The sequence below is a fragment of the Oncorhynchus gorbuscha genome, linkage group LG18 (assembly GCF_021184085.1).
Source record: "Oncorhynchus gorbuscha isolate QuinsamMale2020 ecotype Even-year linkage group LG18, OgorEven_v1.0, whole genome shotgun sequence".
Taxonomy (NCBI): domain Eukaryota; kingdom Metazoa; phylum Chordata; class Actinopteri; order Salmoniformes; family Salmonidae; genus Oncorhynchus; species Oncorhynchus gorbuscha.
Genome location: NC_060190.1, coordinates 31,684,562 through 31,703,794, shown reverse-complemented (window position 1 = coordinate 31,703,794; position 19,233 = coordinate 31,684,562). Strand labels below are relative to the sequence as shown.

General features: G+C 42.6%; 1 long non-coding RNA gene across 1 annotated transcript; it reads left to right on the top strand.

The window, feature by feature from the left end:
• Window positions 1-15,947: 15,947 nt before the first annotated feature.
• LOC124004342 lies at window positions 15,948-17,820 on the top strand. Its single transcript, XR_006833369.1, has 3 exons — window positions 15,948-16,110; window positions 16,316-16,590; window positions 16,869-17,820. It is a non-coding gene; the product is annotated as an uncharacterized LOC124004342 (long non-coding RNA).
• Window positions 17,821-19,233: the final 1,413 nt, after the last annotated feature.

Below are 19,233 nucleotides of genomic sequence, written 5' to 3'. Positions count from 1 at the left end.
TATGATCAGGTCCCCTCTGTCCATGCAATCTCATTCATTATGAGATGTTGTTATTGTCCTCCACAATGAAATCTGGGGACGACGACTATGGATCTGTCTCCATACATACGAACGTTAGTATGTACATTAGTCACATTCAATATCTCAGACACCACTGGCCAGATTTTGACTAAACTTCGTGAATGATGCATGAATGATGCGTCTTGCCATAGAGCTATGGCTTTTACAAAATGATTACGCCAAGGTGGGCTTTATAGTAATCAACTGATATAAAACATTTGGAACAAGTATATTTCCTGTTCCGTTTGAGCTACAGTCAGGACATTTTGTACATATATGCATCTCCTCAGCAACACATTTTCCATAAGGTCCTATAAGCTCAGCGCATTACAGTTTTAATGCATCAATTCCTATCAACCGTGGAATCCGTTCTCTGACATCCCATCCATTGTGAGCTATCAAGTTTTGAATTTCAGGAGGGAGAAAATACTTGATTTAATTTTGTACTTATTTGAGAAGAAATGGGGAATTATTTAAGAAAAGTGAAAAGGTGCCAATAAATGGCACAACTTCTGTAGCACTTAACCCCTAACCTTCTCTGCAGTTGACTAGGTGTAATGTATTTGCGTAAGTTTATTCTAGCCTTAAGGAGGAGGTCAGTGATGTTGGTGGTGAGAGACTTGTGTCTGCATTGTGCTGGTGGTACTGACTGAAGGGCTGTTCCTTTCTCTGATGCTGAAGGCATGAATCAGCCTGCTAACTGCGTAGGTCTTCAGGCACCCAGCCCACTAGCTGCCTGCTCCCACGGGATCTCACCAATTACTGCTAACCACACTCTGGCCTGTGGCTCTCTCAATCGAGTCTGTCAGCTAACTATATAATTTAGATGAGCGTGCTTACACAGGAGGTTGGTGTCACCTTAATTGGGGAGAACGGGCTCGTGGTAAATACTGGAGCGGGTTCAGTGGAACGGTATAAAATACATGAAACACATGGTTGCTCCATTCCGGATATTATTATAAGCTGTTCTCCCCTCAACAGAGTGCCCGCATTAACCCTGGCACTGCCCGACACAGATGGTAACGAGTATTGAGTGTGCCCACAATGAGAGGGAACAGCCTGACATGTAGAACTATTGAGCACAGGGGAGTTCAAGCGTGACAGCTCTGGCAGGTTTGAATAGAGATGTAAGGACTTCTAAAAAGCCTCGCCCTAAAATTTCTGAGTCACAGTTTACACAGCAGTAGCCTATCATGCAGGATTTTCTCACTCAGTGTTGAGAAACGTGGCGGCTCCAACGGCGTTGCACAATTCCTCTTTCTCCCACTGCTGTGGGAAAATATCTAAGGATTTCAAAAGGCTCAAAAGGGTGCTCTCTACTTAAACCCTACACTGCATCCATTGAATAATGTGAAAATAAAATAAAATAATTTCCTCAATGAGTTATTCAGTGTCTGACCTAGTTTCAACTGTTCTGTCTGTGGCTAAGGAACCCTGATCTGTTCACTAGACGTGCTACCCTGTCCTGGACCTGCTATTTTTTACTCTCTCTCTCTCTTTCTACCACACCGGCTGTCTCGACCTCTGAATGCTCGGCTATTTAAAAGCCAACTGACATTTACTCCTGAGGTACTGACCTGTTGCACCCTCTACAAACACTGTGATTATTATTTGACCCTGCTGGTCATCTATGAACGTTTGAACATCTTGAAGTTATAATCTCCACCCGTCACAGTCAGATGAGGACTGGCCACCCCTCAGAGCCCGGTTCCTCTTTAGGTTTCTTCCTAGGTTCCTGCCTTTCTAGGGAATTTTTCCTAGCACATGCTTCTAAATCTGCATTGCTTGCTGTTTGGGGTTTTAGGCTGGGTTTCTGTATAGCACTGACATCTGCTGATGTAAAAAGGGCTTTATAAATATATTTGATTGATTGATTGATTTACTGGGAGTAATTCACAACTTTTACAGCCTTGCTAAATACACACAGCCAACCCTCTACTACTGAATGGCTTTCTATGGCTTTGGATGGGGTCAGGTTTGAGTTGCAGTGTGTTTACTGCAATTTGGCAACCTTGTTCTGTTTCCTCTGATGTGAAAGATAAACAAGTGATTCAAGTCTGCAGATAAGGAAGCACTTAATTATAATTTGGTTTATTAAAACATTACTATGTTGCTCCAAAATCATATTTCTAGTTTGGCAGATCAAAAGTCAACAAGTATGTCGAGCAACGTTGCACTCAATGCACTTCAAATAGCAGTTTACGTGAAACAAAATGAAATTCTCCTTGAAAGAACAAAGGACGATGAAAGAGGTGCTTGTGTTCCTCTTGCAGGATGTGGTCACAACTATTTCGGAGACTTGTGTCTTGTGTCGAAGAAGCCAGCTGTCTTGGCGATCTCTACTTCAACATAAAACAGACAAACGTGTGACAGAACATTTTCTCTTGAATCACCATGATGAGCAATGCCAATATATCAGATTTTATACTCCTCTGAAAAAGAACCCCCTTTAGCTGAGCATATTTCTCTCCAAACACTCTAAGTGTAGAAGATTAATTGTATTGAGCTGAAAGTCTTAAATTGAGCATAGTGACTTATGGGCATTGTTCTCCCATACAGCTTGACTCATGGCATCATACCTGTGGGCAAAGAGAGGGCTGTAGTGTTTTTAGTGCTAAATGTCACAAAGCTACAGGACTGAGTCACTCACTGTGAAAGTATTTCAAGGGGACTGACTCACAAAAACGTATCTGTTTGGATATGCGGTGCTGGCCTTGGTTCCAGAACCTGTAAGGAATTGAGTTAAGCTGTTGTATCCTTGGCTTTTTTTTTGCAGGAACATGAATGCATAAAATTCACATTAATTTGCATATAAGTATGTCAATACAAGGACAAACTGGTAGTGTTAGTTAATATTTAATTAAAACCCTTTAAATCACAACTTGCATTTTAACAACATGTCTTCTGTAGCGGCAAAAAAATCTGCTCTCTACGAGAACAAAAAGTCACCCCGAGATATTGTCTGCAAGCCTTCTCATCCTACCGAATTACAGTGGGAAAAATGTATCATGCTGTGTAGGGAAATAACTGTGTCAGTCAAACAACTCCAGGGAGAAATTAATGTTGGCACACGAGAGAGCCTGCTAGGAAGGTGTCTGTCACAAAGTGCACAGAAGCATGGGACGGATGCGTGGATCCTATACAGTTCAGCCAAGGCCTACAGTGGGGCAAAAAAGTATTTAGTCAGCCGCCAATTGTGCAAGTTCTCCCACTTAAAAAGATGAGAGAGGCCTGTAATTTTCATCATAGGTACACTTCAACTATGACAGACAAAATTAGGAAAACAATCCAGAAAATCACATTGTAGGATTTTTTATGAATTTATTTGCAAATTATGTGCAACATGTAAAGTGTTGGTTTCATGTGCTGAAATAAAAAATCCCATACATTTTCCATACGCATAAAAATTTTGGGCACAAATTTGCTTACATCCCTGTTACTGAGCATTTCTACTTTGCCAATATAATCCATCTACCCGACAGTTGTGGCATATCAATAAGCTCATTAAACAGCATGATCATTACACCTTGTGCTGGGGACATTAAAATGGCACTCTAAAATGTGCAGTTTTGTCACACAACAAAGATGTCTCAAGTTTTGAGTGAGCGTGAAATTGGCATGCTGACTGCAGGAATGTCCACCAGAGTTGTTCCAGATAATTGAATGTTAATTTCTCTACCATAAGCCATAATGTCGTTTTAGAGAATATGGCAGTATGTCTAACCGGTCTAACAAACACAGACCACGTGTAACCACACCAGCCCAGGACTTCCACATCCAACTTCTTCAATTGCGGGATCGTCTGAGATCAGCCACCCGGACAGCTGATGAAGCTGAGGGGTATATCTGTCTGTAATAAAGCCCTTTTTATGAGGAAAAACTCAGTCTGATTGGCTGGGCTTGGCTCCCCAGTGGGTGGGCCTATGCCCACTCATGTGAAATCCATAGATTAGGGCCTAATGGATTTATTTCAATTGACTGATTTCCTTATATGAACTGTAAAATCTTTGAAATTGTTGCGTTTATATTTTTGTTCAGGATAAATTACGCTCACGTGTTAACTTACTCTCACACAGTAATAATCATATAAAGCACCACTGCTGCCACACTGTTGCAGAATTATTTTGTTGTGGAGATTATAAAAATGTAAATGCAATATTTCCCGAAACTTTTACATCAAATATGCATATTGGAGTGTTTTTATTTTTAGCACAAAAGCATGCCGATAATCAAGAAATCCTGCCAAAAGAACAAATGATGCAGATAACAAGTACATATTATTTTACTGTAACGGATCTCTTCATCGTCTGACGACGAGTATGAAGGATCGGACCAATACGCAGAATGGTAAGTGTCCATGTTACTTTATTAGCACTGAACACACGAAACAAAATAACAAAGTGAATGGAAGAAACGAAACAGTTCTGTATGGTGACATACACTAACAGAAAACAACTACCCACAAATCACAGTGGGAACACAGGCTACCTAAGTATGGTTCTCAATCAGAGACGATTGACAGCTGCCTCTGATTGGGAATCATACCAGGCCAAAAGCAGAAATACAAAACATAGAACAAAAACATTGAATGCCCACCCCAACTCATGCCCTGACCAAGCTAAAACAGAGACATAAAAAATGAACTAAGGTCAGGATGTGACATTTACTGTCATGAGAAAATGCATTCTCTCTGTACTGTCTGAATGTACTATATGTGTGAGTGTACAGTATGTGTGCATTTATTGTGTGTGTGTGTGTGTGTGTGTGTGTGTGTGCGTGCGTGCGTGCGTGCGTGCGTGCGTGCGCGCATGTATGTGAAAGCACAGGCAGCTTTAGCGGTGAAATGCGATCGCAGGGTTACTCACTGAGTAACAGGAGGAACATGACTGTGGCAGTGTGGGTACGGGATGGAAATGGCGTTCCCAAGTGGGTTGTGGGACGTGTTGACACTGGCGGGCAGCTCCCTCCCACGCCAAAGCCTTTAAAGTGATACCTCTCTCCCTGTGGAGTTAACACAATCCAGATCCGTGTCATACTCCCTCCAAATCACACCCCACACACACACACACGAACACGGACAGAAACACTGCTCAGACCCGGGGAGTCGAAACCGTGATTCATGCCAAAACATTTTTCACATGAGGGACGAAGAAAGAAAAGAGCAGTGAGAAAAGGTTGAGAGATTTGGCAACATGTAGAGACTCATAGACTTGGCTGGGGTCCCCCAGTTTTCAGAAATCTGAGGCTGTTAGAAAGTACATGGTACGGACTTGCTCTGTGACTGACATCACCACCGATTTTATGCCTCAGAGATAAAGCTTGGGAAATCCCATATTAGTGTAGGAGTAATAATTTACAATGTATAAACAGTTGATACTGATCTGTTCTGCATTCTCTCCAGAAGTCAATATATACACACAACACCCCCTGTTACACACACACCTTTCCAAATGTCTGCCATCTTACACCTGTGTCCTGGCAATGAAATGTCAAATCGGTAACTTATCACACATTGCACCAGGAGAGGTGGCAACATGGCCCCCTTTTTCAGTGCAACTCCTCTGTGTTGTCTACAGTCACAAAGAGTCATAAAAAAGTGGGCCAAGCGCACTCATGTGTCCTTTGTATCAACTTACAGTCATTTACAAGCCTGCAAGGTGTTTGGAGGACACTGACCTACAGAATATGAGTGAATGGGGAAGAGAGGAAGATCCGTATGGGAATTTCCAAGAGACTATCATTAGTTTAGGCTCAGCTACCTACAGTCACAGTGCCATCTGGCCAAGTGGCGCTACCAGAGAGAAGGGGTGAAATCGACACGTGAATCAAAACACAGACACTTTCTGGGGATGGTAATCGCCCTGCATAAGGGTTGGATTAGATATCCTCCTCACTCGGCTCTGGGACAGGAAGCTTATCCTCCTCCACTGCCAACATGCTCAACTGAAATTCAATTCCCAGAATGCAGAGAGGGGCTTTGAAGACGAGTAATGGCATTAGAAAGGAAATGGGACCACCTTTTAGTTGAACCACCATCCTCAACAACATTCCTCATCTGTCTTTTCAGAATCTCCTCAGTGAACTGCACGTCACCTGTCAAGGATCTAATCTAGATTCAGAACCAAAAATATATGTTTTCATCTGATAACAGCCTGTCTTGTGTACAATACAATCAAGCAGGTCAAAAGCTAACCTCCATTTCCCATGGGATGTTTCTTCTCTCCTTAATCAGGTCATTTGCTGGAGCTCTGCTTAACAACAAGTGAATTGTCACACGTTTTACTTGTGTGTGTTTCTCAACACCAGTATATCTTACAAGACTCTTTTCAATCTTAGGAGAAATACCAAGGTCTTGGGTTGAAATGGGGGCCCTTTTTATCCTCATATTGTCCTTTTTCCAACATTATGTTAAAAGCCATCAAACACAATCTGTTCACTTGTGACATCCAGCGTCATTGTGGGGTGGGTTGACACACAATATGGGGTTGGTTGTCACAATGTTTGCTAGTAGCTTATTACTTATTAACAGGAAATGAAGCAATATACATAAAATACAGAGTCTTAGAAACAGCCAAGCCTTTCTTTGATCAAACAATATTCCTAACAAAATTCAGCATTTTATGCCTTGATAATAACATATGACATGTGGGTGCGTGACAGAACAAATACAGTGCCTTGCAAAAGTATTCGGCCCCCTTGAACTTTGCGACCTTTTGCCACATTTCAGGCTTCAAACATAAAGATATAAAACTGTATTTTTTTGTGAAGAATCAACAAGTGGGACACAATCATGAAGTGGAACGACATTTATTGGATATTTCAAACTTTTTTAACAAATCAAAAACTGAAAAATTGGGCGTGCAAAATTATTCAGCCCCTTTACTTTCAGTGCAGCAAACTCTCTCCAGAAGTTCAGTGAGGATCTCTGAATGATCCAATGTTGACCTAAATGACTAATGATAATAAATACAATCCACCTGTGTGTAATCCAGTCTCCGTATAAATGCACCTGCACTGTGATAGTCTCAGAGGTCCGTTAAAAGCGCAGAGAGCATCATGAAGAATAAGGAACACACCAGGCAGGTCCGAGATACTGTTGTGAAGAAGTTTAAAGCCGGATTTGGATACAAAAAGATTTCCCAAGCTTTAAACATCCCAAGGAGCACTGTGCATGCGATAATATTGAAATGGAAGGAGTATCAGACCACTGCAAATCTACCAAGACCTGGCCGTCCCTCTAAACTTTCAGCTCATACAAGGAGAAGACTGATCAGAGATGCAGCCAAGAGGCCCATGATCACTCTGGATGAACTGCAGAGATCTACAGCTGAGGTGGGAGACTCTGTCCATAGGACAACAATCAGCCGTATATTGCACAAATCTGGCCTTTATGGAAGAGTGGCAAGAAGAAAGCCATTTCTTAAAGATATCCATAAAAGGTGTCGTTTAAAGTTTGCCACAAGCCGCCTGGGAGACACACCAAACATGTGGAAGAAGGTGCTCTGGTCAGATGAAACCAAAATTGAACTTTTTGGCAACAATGCAAAACGTTATGTTTGGCGTAAAAGCAACACTGCTCATCACCCTGAACACACCATCCCCACTGTCAAACATGGTGGTGGCAGCATCATGGTTTGGGCCTGCTTTTCTTCAGCAGGGACAGGGAAGATGGTTAAAATTGATGGGAAGATGGATGGAGCCAAATACAGGACCATTCTGGAAGAAAGCCTGATGGAGACAACAAAAGACCCGATACTGGGAAGGAAGTTTTGTGTTCCAACAAGACAATGATCCAAAACATAAAGCAAAATCTACAATGGAATGGTTCAAAAATAAACATATCCAGGTGTTAGAATGGCCAAGTCCAAGTCCAGACCTGAATCCAATCGAGAATCTGTGGAAAGAACTGAAAACTGCTGCTCACAAATGCTCTCCATCCAACCTCACTGAGCTCGAGCTGTTTTGCAAGGAGGAATGGGAAAAAATTTCAGTCTCTCAATGTGCAAAACTGATAGAGACATACCCCAAGCGACTTACAGCTGTAATCGCAGCAAAAGGTGGCGCTACAAAGTATTAACTTAAGGGGGCTGAATAATTTTGCATGCCCAATTTTTCAGTTTTTGATTTGTTAAAAAAGTTTGAAATATCCAATAAATGTCATTCCACTTCATGATTGTGTCCCACTTCTTGTTGATTCTTCACAAAAACATACAGTTTTATATCTTTATGTTTGAAGCCTGAAATGTGGCAAAAGGTCGAAAAGTTCAAGGGGGCCGAATACTTTCGCAAGGCACTGTATGTGTGTGAGAGGGAGGTAATGAAGGGAACTTGGAATGTATTGTATACTGGCAGTTCCAATGTCCCTGAACAATATGGTTACACTGGGTTGGATTGTGTAAAGCAAAATTTTAGTGTGTACTACATTAGCTAGCTCGTCAGTACTCGCTAGCTAGCCTAGCTAGTGTGTAATAGCTAGCTGCACAAGAAACAGTAGCTAGCATAACGCCCTATACCAGAGCTAGTGCGCCGACTGGTATGTATGTTGCAAACTGACGCCTTGGAACAAAGCTGCTGCAATAGACGCAACCAACAAACATCTACAGGTTGTGCGCACATATAGCATTTGAGACACAAAAATACCATCTGAGATGCACGTGCATGCACTTTGAGGTCCGCAGACAAGGCAGCGTCAGTGTGCATAATCTTCAACTGAGTGCTTCTCTATATTTTGTTTTAAATTAAGGCACACTGACGCCTTCAGAAAGTATTGATACCTCTTGAATTATTCCACATTTTGTTTTACAGCCTGAATTCAAAATGTATTCAATTGCCTTTTTATGTTTTTTTCCCTCATCCATCTACACACAATAATACCCCATAATGGTGAAACCATGTTTTTAGACATTTTTGCAAATTTATTTAAAATGAAATGAAAAAATCTTACCTAAGTATTCACACCCCTGAGTCAATACATGTTAAATCACCTTTGGCAGCAATTACAGCTGTGAGTCTTTCCGGGTAAGTCTCTAAGAGCTTTGCGCACCTGGATTGTACAATATTTGCACATTATTCTTTGTTAGTCATTGCGAGACAGCCATTTTCAAGTCTTGCCATAGATTTTCAAGTCGATTTAAGTGAAAACTAGATATGCCACTCAGGAACATTCAATGTCATCACGGTAAGCAATTCATGAGTATATTTGGCCTTGCGTTTAAGGTTATTGTCCTGCTGAAAGGTGAATATGTCTCCCAGAGTCTGTTGGAAAGTAGACTGAACCATGTTTTCCTCTAGGATTTTGCCTGTGCTTAGATTTATTCAGTTTATTTTTATTTAAAAAATAAACTCCCTTGTCCTTGCCGATGACAAGCATACCCAAAACATGATGCAGCTACCATTATGCTTGAAAATATGAAGAGTGGTACTCAGTGATGTGTTCTGTTCGATTGCCCCAAATGTAACAGTACTCTTCTTGTGTTGTGTACAATCAATCACCGACACAAACTCCAACTTGTAACACCAGTCATGGAGATTTATTCTGATAGAAACAGCACAAAATGCACGGCTCACCATCCAACTGCACTCACGCACGCTGGTTTGGTGCTTGTTCACTGGAACGATTACCAAAATAATCCAGCAATTACAATATAATATTTTGAACAATGTTCCTGATAGAAACAGCACAAAATTGCACGTCATGCAATGTACGGCTCACCATCCAACTCTGCACTCACGCACTGTACAAAATATACGAACCCCCCACCAGACACGATATGTTGCTAGCTAGTATTAGCTGGAATTTTCCACAACAAAATGCACAACAAATATTCACCAAAAAACGCTACATCTTATGTGTGGTGTTCTAATAACATTTACAAACAAATTGATATAAATTGTACATTTAAATCATTATTTGGGAGTATAAAAATCACTTTTGACGTACAGTGGTTTGCAACCAACAACTTACTGCTGGTTTGGTGCTTGTTCACTGGGACGATTCTAACTGAAACATCCTCCCTCGTAAGCAAGCTACGCAAACCCGCACAATAAGATGCCATGTTGAGTAGGTGAAGGCAAGACAAAAATAAAACCAGAAACCCATTGGCTTAACAATAAAGTGGCAAGGCGAATCACCAATATAACCCTGTTACACAAACATAACGCGTTGTATATAGTGCCTTATTGCAAACAGGATGCATGTTTTGGAATATTTGTATTATGTACAGGCTTCCTTATTTATACTCTGTCATTTAGGTTAGTATTATGGAGTAACTACAATGTTGTTGATCCATCCTCAACTCTAATTGTTTTAAAGTCACCATTGGTGAGTGGTTTCCTTCCTCTCTGGCAACTGAATTAGGAAGGACGCCTGTATCTTTATAGTGTAATTAATGTCATTAATAACTTCACCATGCACAAATGGATATACAATGTCTGTAAAAAAACAACAACATAATTCCACTTTGACATTATGGGGTATTGTGTGTAGGCCAGTAACACAAAATATCAATTTAATCCATTTTAAATTCAGGCCGTGACTCGACAAAATGTGGAAAAGGCGAAGGGGTGTGAACTTTCTGACGGCTCTGTGTACATTATTCAACCGTATAGTTCAGTACAATACAGTGCAGTACATGAGAGTTTAGTACAGTAAAGTACAGTACAATTCAGAAACAGGTTTGAAATGTAGCTCTTCCTTTCCTCTTTTCAACAAACATAATTGTTCATGGATAATTCTAAAATTCTATAATTTACGAAGAAAATAAAAACGTTTTTTTTACTTACACCTATGAAAAACACAACTTCCCCTCACCTCAACATTTTGTCATGCTGACATGAATTGACTAGGTGAATAAGTTATTTCAAAGAATTAATACATTTTAACCTTAGAATTATTACACAGCGCCATTTAGATTAGCAGTTTAGCATTTTTCATGAATCTTATTCTGGGGACACCTCTGCCCTTTGTCAGAAATTATGTGATCGATTGACTCAATGATTAGGGCGGAGCTTACATTTAAAACATGAAAACATGTGATTGGTTGCCTCAATGGTGAGGGCAAAGTTAACATTTTAAAAGGGCTGCATAATCTGAGAGGATATTTGACCAGTCTGCTATAGTGAGCAAACATTTTTTGTTGTTGCTTTAATGCATGTTTTTGTAGATAACTATATTTGTATAATAACTATATTTCTCATTTGAAAGTTGTTTCTATGCTAATCTCACAAATAAAGGTTTTAATATTTTGTTCACTAAATAACCTGCTAGCAAGCTACCTGGTGGTGGTAAGAAAGCTAGCTAAATTATTTTCAATAGCCTTGTTATCTGCTATTAGTGAAAATAATTGTTGCTGTATTCTGATTCATCAATCTATAAACTCTCCTAGTAAGTGTTAGCTAAAATGTTTTAGCCATTGCATTTAGCAACCGTTGTGCTAACATAGCCAAATAATTAGCCAGCACAGTTCTCTGCTTATCTGGCCTCGGGATAGCAAGAATATTGCTGACTCACTTCACCCTTATCCTGTCTGACGCAGAAAAGCCAACAATTCTTTCTGCCATAGATTACTCTAAGGCAGATTTTTTTAATTATTCAAATAAATCTTCCTCTGATGCAACAAAAATCGAAAGTATATTCTATTCTATAACATTGACTTCCTCAGAGGCAGCAGCGTTTTCAAGGTAGCTATAATACCATAGTAACCTCCCCTGAGGAAGCAGTAACCTTACTAGATTACTTAAAATGTATTATTACTTAGGCAGAATGTCACACCCTGTTCATAGAGAGGCTTTTTATTCTCTATTTTGGTTAGGCCAGGGTGTGACTAGGGTGGGCATTCTATGTGCATAGAAAAATACTAGAAAAAAACGATGTTTTTGTATTTCTTTGATTTTGGCCGGGTATGGTTCTCAATCAGGGACAGCTGTCTGTCGTTGTCTCTGATTGAGTACCATACTTAGGTAGCTCTTTCCCACATGGGTTTTGTGGGTAGTTGCTTTCTGTTTTTGTGTCTGCACCAGACAGAACTGTTTCGGTTGTTCTCTTTATTGTTTTGCTATTCAGTGTTCAGTTCAACTAATAAAAGATGAATACTTACCACGCTGAACCTTGGTCCTCACCTTCTTCCACCAACGGCCGTGACAGAACTACCCACCACAAATGGACCAAGCAACGTGGTGGGGAGCAGCAGCGTTATCTGGAGAAATTAATATGGGAGGAGATACTGGAAGGCAAGGGACCCTGGGCACAGGCTGGGGAGTATTGCAGTCCACGGGAGGAATTGGAGGCAGCAAAGGCTGAGCGGCAACACTAAGAGGAGTTGGCACGAGAGGCAGCCCCAAATATTTTTTGGGAGGGGGCACACGGGGAGTGTGGCATAGTCAGGTTGGAGACCTGAGCCCGCTCCCCGTGCTTACTGGGGCAAGCAAGTGACAGGTCAGGCCCCGTGCTATGGGGTGATGCACACTGTGTCTCGGCCGAGTATTCACAGGCCAGTGTGCTCGGTGCAAGCGTCCCTCATTTGCCGGGTGGAAGTTGGCATCCAGCCAGAAATGGGGGACCAGCTATGCGGTCGAGACCGCCAGTGCGCCTCCATGGCAATGTGTATCCGGTGCCTCGACCAAGGAAGAGGTCGTCTGTATGTCTCCCCAGCCTGGTGAGTCCTGTGCATGCTCCCAGAACCAAGTCCCCCACCAGTCCGGATCCGCCAGAGCCGCCCTCCTGTCCGGAGCCGCCACAGCCCCCCTGTCTGGAGCCACCAGAGCCGCCCGTCTGTCCGGAGCCGCCAGAATCGCCCGTCTGTCCGAAGCCGCCAGAGCCGCCCGTCTGTCCGGAGCCACGAACGTATATTTTTGCTTTGGGGAGGGTTGTGTGGTTTTTGGGGTGGCACAGGGGAGGGTAGTACATTTTGTCCCTGGTTTACATTTGCTCTTCTGCTCATATTTTCCCAATAAACAATGTCTTGACTTCCTCTTGATATTACTCTCACAAAGTTTAGAAACGTTGTGAAGGTTTGGTATGGTGTGGCTATTATTAAGCTTTAGCTACCGCATGCATGCCTGTGATACGAAGGAAGTAAACTCCAACTGACTCCGACAGTTGAACTTGAGATGAGGAAGAGCAACGAACCACCCTTGCTGTCTCTGCCTGGCCAGTTCCCCTCTTTCCACTGGGATTCTCTGCCTCTAACCCTATTACAGGGGCTGAGTTACTGGCTTACTGGGGCTCTCTCATGCCGTCCCTGCAGGGGGTGCGTCACCTGAGTGGGTTGATTCACTGTTGTGGTCATCCTGTCTGGGTTGGCTCCTGTCCTATTCGGTGTCCTGTGTGAATCTAAGTGTGCGTTCTCTAATTCTCTCCTTCTTTCTTTCTCTCTCTCGGAGGACCTGAGCACTAGGACCATGCCCCAGGACTACCTGACATGATGACTCCTTGCTGTCTCCAGTCCACCTGGCCATGCTGCTGCTCCAGTTTCAACTGACCTGAGCCCAAGGACCGTGCCCCAGGACTACCTGACATGATGACTCCTTGCTGTCCCCAGTCCACCTGACTGTGCTGCTGCTCCAGTTTCAACTGTTCTGCCTTGTTATTATTCGACCATGCTGGTCATTTATGAACATTTGAACATCTTGGCCATGTTCTGTTGTAATCTCCACCCGGCACAGCCAGAAAAGGACTGGCCACCCCACATAGCCTGGTTCCTCTCTAGGTTTCTTCCTAGGTTTTGGCTTTTCTAGGGAGTTTTTCCTAGCCACCGTGCTTCTACACCTGCATTGCTTGCTGTTTGGGGGTTTAAGGCTGGGTTTCTGTACAGCACTTTGAGATATCAGCTGATGTACGAAGGGCTATATAAATACAAATTGATTTGATTTGATTTGAAGACTGTTTCAGGCCTACCGAGTTACTCATATAATATAACAATATTATGTTTATCTTTATACAAAATATTTGGATTGAAAATTAACAAATCAAATCTGATCTTCTATATCTATATAACAGACACAGTAGTCATCTGTATAAAGAAATGCATGTTGGTGTCATAGCATGCCACCGGTATATCTCTCTCTATCTCTCTGGGGTTAAGCCAAGAGTGTGCAAATAAAGAAAATGAGCAGGTGTGTTCAAACCTTTGACTGGTAATGTATATGTTTTGACCACGACAGTTTACAGTCTAAGGTAACACAAAGTAATTTAGTCTCCTCAACCTGTTCAACAGCCACACCATTCATTACCAGATTCAGCTGTGGTCTAGAACTTAGGGAATGATTTGTATCAAATACAATGCTTTAAATTTAGAGATGTTCAGGACCAGTTTATTACTGGCCACCCATTCCAAAGCAGACTGACTCTGTGTTAAGGTTTTTAGTGACTTCATTGGCTGTGGTTGCTGATGCGTATATGTTTGAATTGTCAGCATACATGGACACACACGTTTTGTTTAATGCCAGTGGCAGGTCATTGGTAAAAATATAAAAGAGTAGAGGGCCTAGAGAACTGCCCTGTGGTAAACCACACTTAACATGTTTGACATTAGAGAAGCTTCCATCAAAGAAAACCCTCTGAGTTTTCTGAGTTCTATTAGATAGCTCTGAATCCACAATATGGCAGAAGATGAAAAGCCATAGCACATGCGTTTTCCCCAACAACAGGTTATGGTCAATAATGTCAAAGGCTGCACTGAAATCTAACAGTACAGCTCCCACCATCTTCTTATTATCAATTTCTTTCAACCAATCAGTCATTTGTATCAGTGCAGTACATGTTGAGTGCCCTTCTCTATAAACATGCTGAAAGAGCGGCAGCAAGCTGATACTGTACAGTTGGTCTGCTGTTAGAACCAGAAAGGCCGCTTTACCACTATTGGGTAACGGAATGACTTCAGCTTCCCTCCATGCGTGAGGACAAAGACATTCCTTTAGGCTCAGATTAAAGATATGATATATTTGAGTGGCTATAAGAGTCAGCTACCATCTTCAAAAGCTTTCCATCTAAGTTGTCAATGCCAGGAGGTTTGTCATTATTGATCGATAACAATAATTTTTCCTCCTCTTCCACGCTAACTTGCAATGCTTTTCATTCATTATTAGATTTTTTTATGCATGACTACGATGGCTTTCTGCCCATAATTTAATCGAAATTTTTTTCCATCATTTTTATATAATCGATCTTGGCTTCAAAATACTGTTTCCTTTTATTTTTGTTGAATTTAGTCATACAATTACTCAATGTGCTGTAAGTCAGCCAGTCAAATAAGCAGCCAGACTTATTAGTCACTCCTTTTGCCCCATCTCTTTCAACCATACAGGTTTTGAATTCCTCATCAATCCATGGAGCCTTAATAGTTCTAACAGTCAGTTTCTTAGGTGCATGTTTATCAAAGAAGAAGCATATTTCATAAATTCATCAAGTGCAGCATCTGGATGCTCCTTATTGCAGTTTTTGCCGATTGCTTACCCACTGAAAGTGAATGCTTAGACAAAAGCATCAAAACCTTAACTTTTGTAACCATGCCTTAAACAAAGGCACCAAAGGTACAAACACATTTTCTGCTTTGCACTTTGTTTGCAATTCTGCAACGCACTTGCAAAACACTACACACTGTTTCTTACATTAGACACTTCGTTCAAGAATTAAATCTCTTGCGATCATTGGGGAAACTCTTCTATTCAAAATGCAAAGCATACCTGAAATTGGCAACACCCACACACACAAATGAAAACACTTACACAGTAATTGAACACCAATTAATCTGAGCCTTAGCACTACAAATAGACCTCAGGTAAGCTCACCGCTTTTGTGAGAACTTTGCAAACATGGAGGCAGTGAGAGCAATAGGAAGAGAAAGAGGTAGAGGAAGAGGAAGAGAGAGAGAGAGAGAGGAGGATGAGGAGGACAAGAACAAAGAAGGGGACCAGGCAATAGACGGACACATATTTCCGACGACATTAGGTCCACTTTGGTGGACCATGTCATAAATCATGGCCTGGTAGAGAGTCCAATCCAACCTGAGTCACAGTAGCATCCTTAATACGGACATTTAGACTGGAGAACAGGTATTTCTTCAACTTTCTACACTAGACTGTACCTATGTAATTGTTGCACATAATTCTTCATCACAGTACAATACAATGTAGTCCTACAATATTAGGTCTATGCTCCTCAGTGAAAAAAATAAATAGATATACTGCTGTGAAGTAGTATGACAGTACAGTATGTAAAGAATTACCTAATGACATCATATTCTTGCATTTTCTACAGAACTGCCAGACGACCTCCTGAGGGTGGAAGGCAACGTCTGTTCCCCCATGAACAGGAACTGGCCATTGTCAATCTAGTGTTGGCAAACAACACCATCCGCCTACATCAACTACGAGAGAAAATAAACGCAAATCACACAACATTTCATAATATCAACCGTGTCAGTATGTCGACACTCTGCCGCATCTTGCGTCAACACCAACTTACGACGAAGCAGCTGTACAGGGTTCCATTTGAGAAGAACAGCGTTACACCTTCGCTATGACTACGTGCAAGTAAGTGTCACTGTACTATACTGTAATACAGTAATGGCAGTAGATTGTGTCCTATTGGCACTACATAGATACATTCAAACAAAGCAGTATGTGACCTAAGCAGGTGCCCCCATTTGGGGGTGGGGGAGGGTTTTCTGTGGGGGCACCTGCCTTGCCTGTAGCTTGTAGTTTTGACTGATTGTTTCTGACCCAACCCACCCCCCACCCCATTCTTGTGTGAAAATGTAGACATTGCAGTCCTGTGTTTTGAGTTACACCATACGCATTTTCTGTTATAGAGAGTCCTGGACTTTGATGCAGCTGCACAGCCTCATGAGTTCATTTTCATTGATGAAGCTAGATTCAATCTAGCTAAAACCAGGCATCGTGGCCAAAATGTTATAGGACAAAGAGCCGTTGTGAAAGTCCCTGGGCAGCGCGGGGAAAATGTCCCCTTGTGTGGCGCCATTAGTCTGCAAGGAGTTCTCTATCACAATGCCACCCTAGGTCCCTACAATACTGCACACATAATCATATTTCTGAATGCATTACATAATGCAGTTGTACAGGATGGACTAGAGCAGCCCAGGTTTGTTGTCATCTGGAATAATGTTAGTTTCCACCGGGCTGCTCTGGTCAGGGACTGGTTCACCAACCACAATAACTTCACAGTTGTATACTTGCCCCCTTACTCCCCATTTCTCAATCTGATTGAGGAATTATTTTCGGCTTGGCGTTGGAAAGTGTGTGACCGCCAATCACACACCCGCCTGCCTCTTCTGCAAGCAATGGAAGAGGCATACGGAGACATTGAGGTGGGGTCAGTCCAGGGTTGGATACGGCATGCAAGGAGATATTTTCCCTGCTGCCTGTGGATGAGGTGATGTGGCCAGATCCTAACAGAAGGTGGGATCCATAAACCATCCACCCCCTCCCTTACAATACTATTTTTTTTACCATTGCACTGTAATTTTACTGTAATTATTTTTGTTTCTGTGAATTTACAGTTGCATAGTGTATTGATTACTGTACCGTAATTCAACTTTTCTTTGCATTTTTTGTTGTTGTTGTAAAAACCTGCAATGGTAAAAGAAAGTAAGCTTAATATATTTTTTTCTGAAGCCTTTCTATTTTTGTGTTCATTGAAATGTGAGTAGATGTACTGTACTGGAACAATCTTTCACAGAACCTGTATGAGAAAATGTAAAAGGTATGCAACGTATTAAAGACAGCAGTGTTTTGTATTAAGTACATCAGTGTGTTGCTGCTTTGAAAGAGTAATTCAAATGGTGCATGTGTGTATCATTTTGTTGCAAGATGCCATTTTGAAAAAGGATTGTTAGGTTTTGATTGTAGAGTTACATTTTGACATAGAAGTGAGATGTTTTCTCCAAGTGGTGTGTCTTATTTGGCTTGTGTGTAGAGTTTTGACACAATGAGCCAATTAAACAACAAGTGTGTAGGCAACACATCACTGGGGGCAATCTACAAGCCCTCTGTAACGAAGTTCATCTGTTGTTTGAAGAGAGTCAGAAGAAGAAAACAACAAACGAGTTAAACTAATTACAGCCTATCTGGTGACTAACACAGAGACAGGTACAATCACCCACGAAATACAACGAGCAGTCAGGCTACCTAAATACGGTTCCCAATCCGAGACAACGAGAATCAGCGGACTCCAATTAGGAATCGCCTCAGGCAGCCAAGCCTAACTAGACACACACCTAATAATACACACTCCAAATTAATATAAACCCCATTACGAAATACAACATGTAAACCCATGTCACATCCTGGCCTACCCAAACATATAACAAAAACACAAGATACAATGACCAAGGCGTGACAGAACCCCCCCCTAAGGTGCGGACTCCGGGACGCACCTCAAGAGCATAGGGAGGGTCCGGGTGGGCGTCTGTCCATGGTGGCGGTTCTGGCTCGGGACGTGGACCCCACTCCATAAATGTCCTAGTTCCTCCCCTTCGCGTCCTAGGATAATCCACCTTCTCCGCCGACCATGGCCTAATAGTCCTCACCCTGATCCCCACATAACTGAGGGGCAGCTCGGGACCGAGGGGCAGCTCGGGACCGAGGGGCAGCTCGGGACAGAGGGGCAGCTCGGGCCAGAGGGGCAGCTCGGGACAGAGGGGCAGCTCGGGACAGAGGGGCAACTCAGGACAGAGGGGCAACTCAGGACAGAGGGGCATCTCAGGATAGAGGGGCATCTCAGGACAGCAGGGCAGCTCAGGACAGAGGGGCATCTCAGGACAGAGGGGCATCTCAGGATAGAGGGGCATCTCAGGACAGCGGGGCAGCTCAGGACAGAGGGGCATCTCAGGACAGAGGGGCAGCCCGGGACAGAGGGGCAGCCCGGGACCGAAGCAGCCCGGTACTGAGGGGAAGCCCGGTACTGAGAGGGAGCCCAGTACAGAGAGGAAGCCAAGTACTGAGAGGAAGCTCAGTACTGAGAGGAAGCTCAGTACTGAGAGGAAGTTCAGGCAGGTAGTAGGCTCCGGTAAATCCTGGCTGGCTGGTGGAACTGGATGATTCAGGTTGTCTGGCCAATCTAGAAGATCTTGGCAGACTGGCACTTCTGGCGGATCCTGGCAGACTGGCACTTCTGGTGGATCCTGGCAGACTGGTGACGCTGGGCCGACTGGCGGC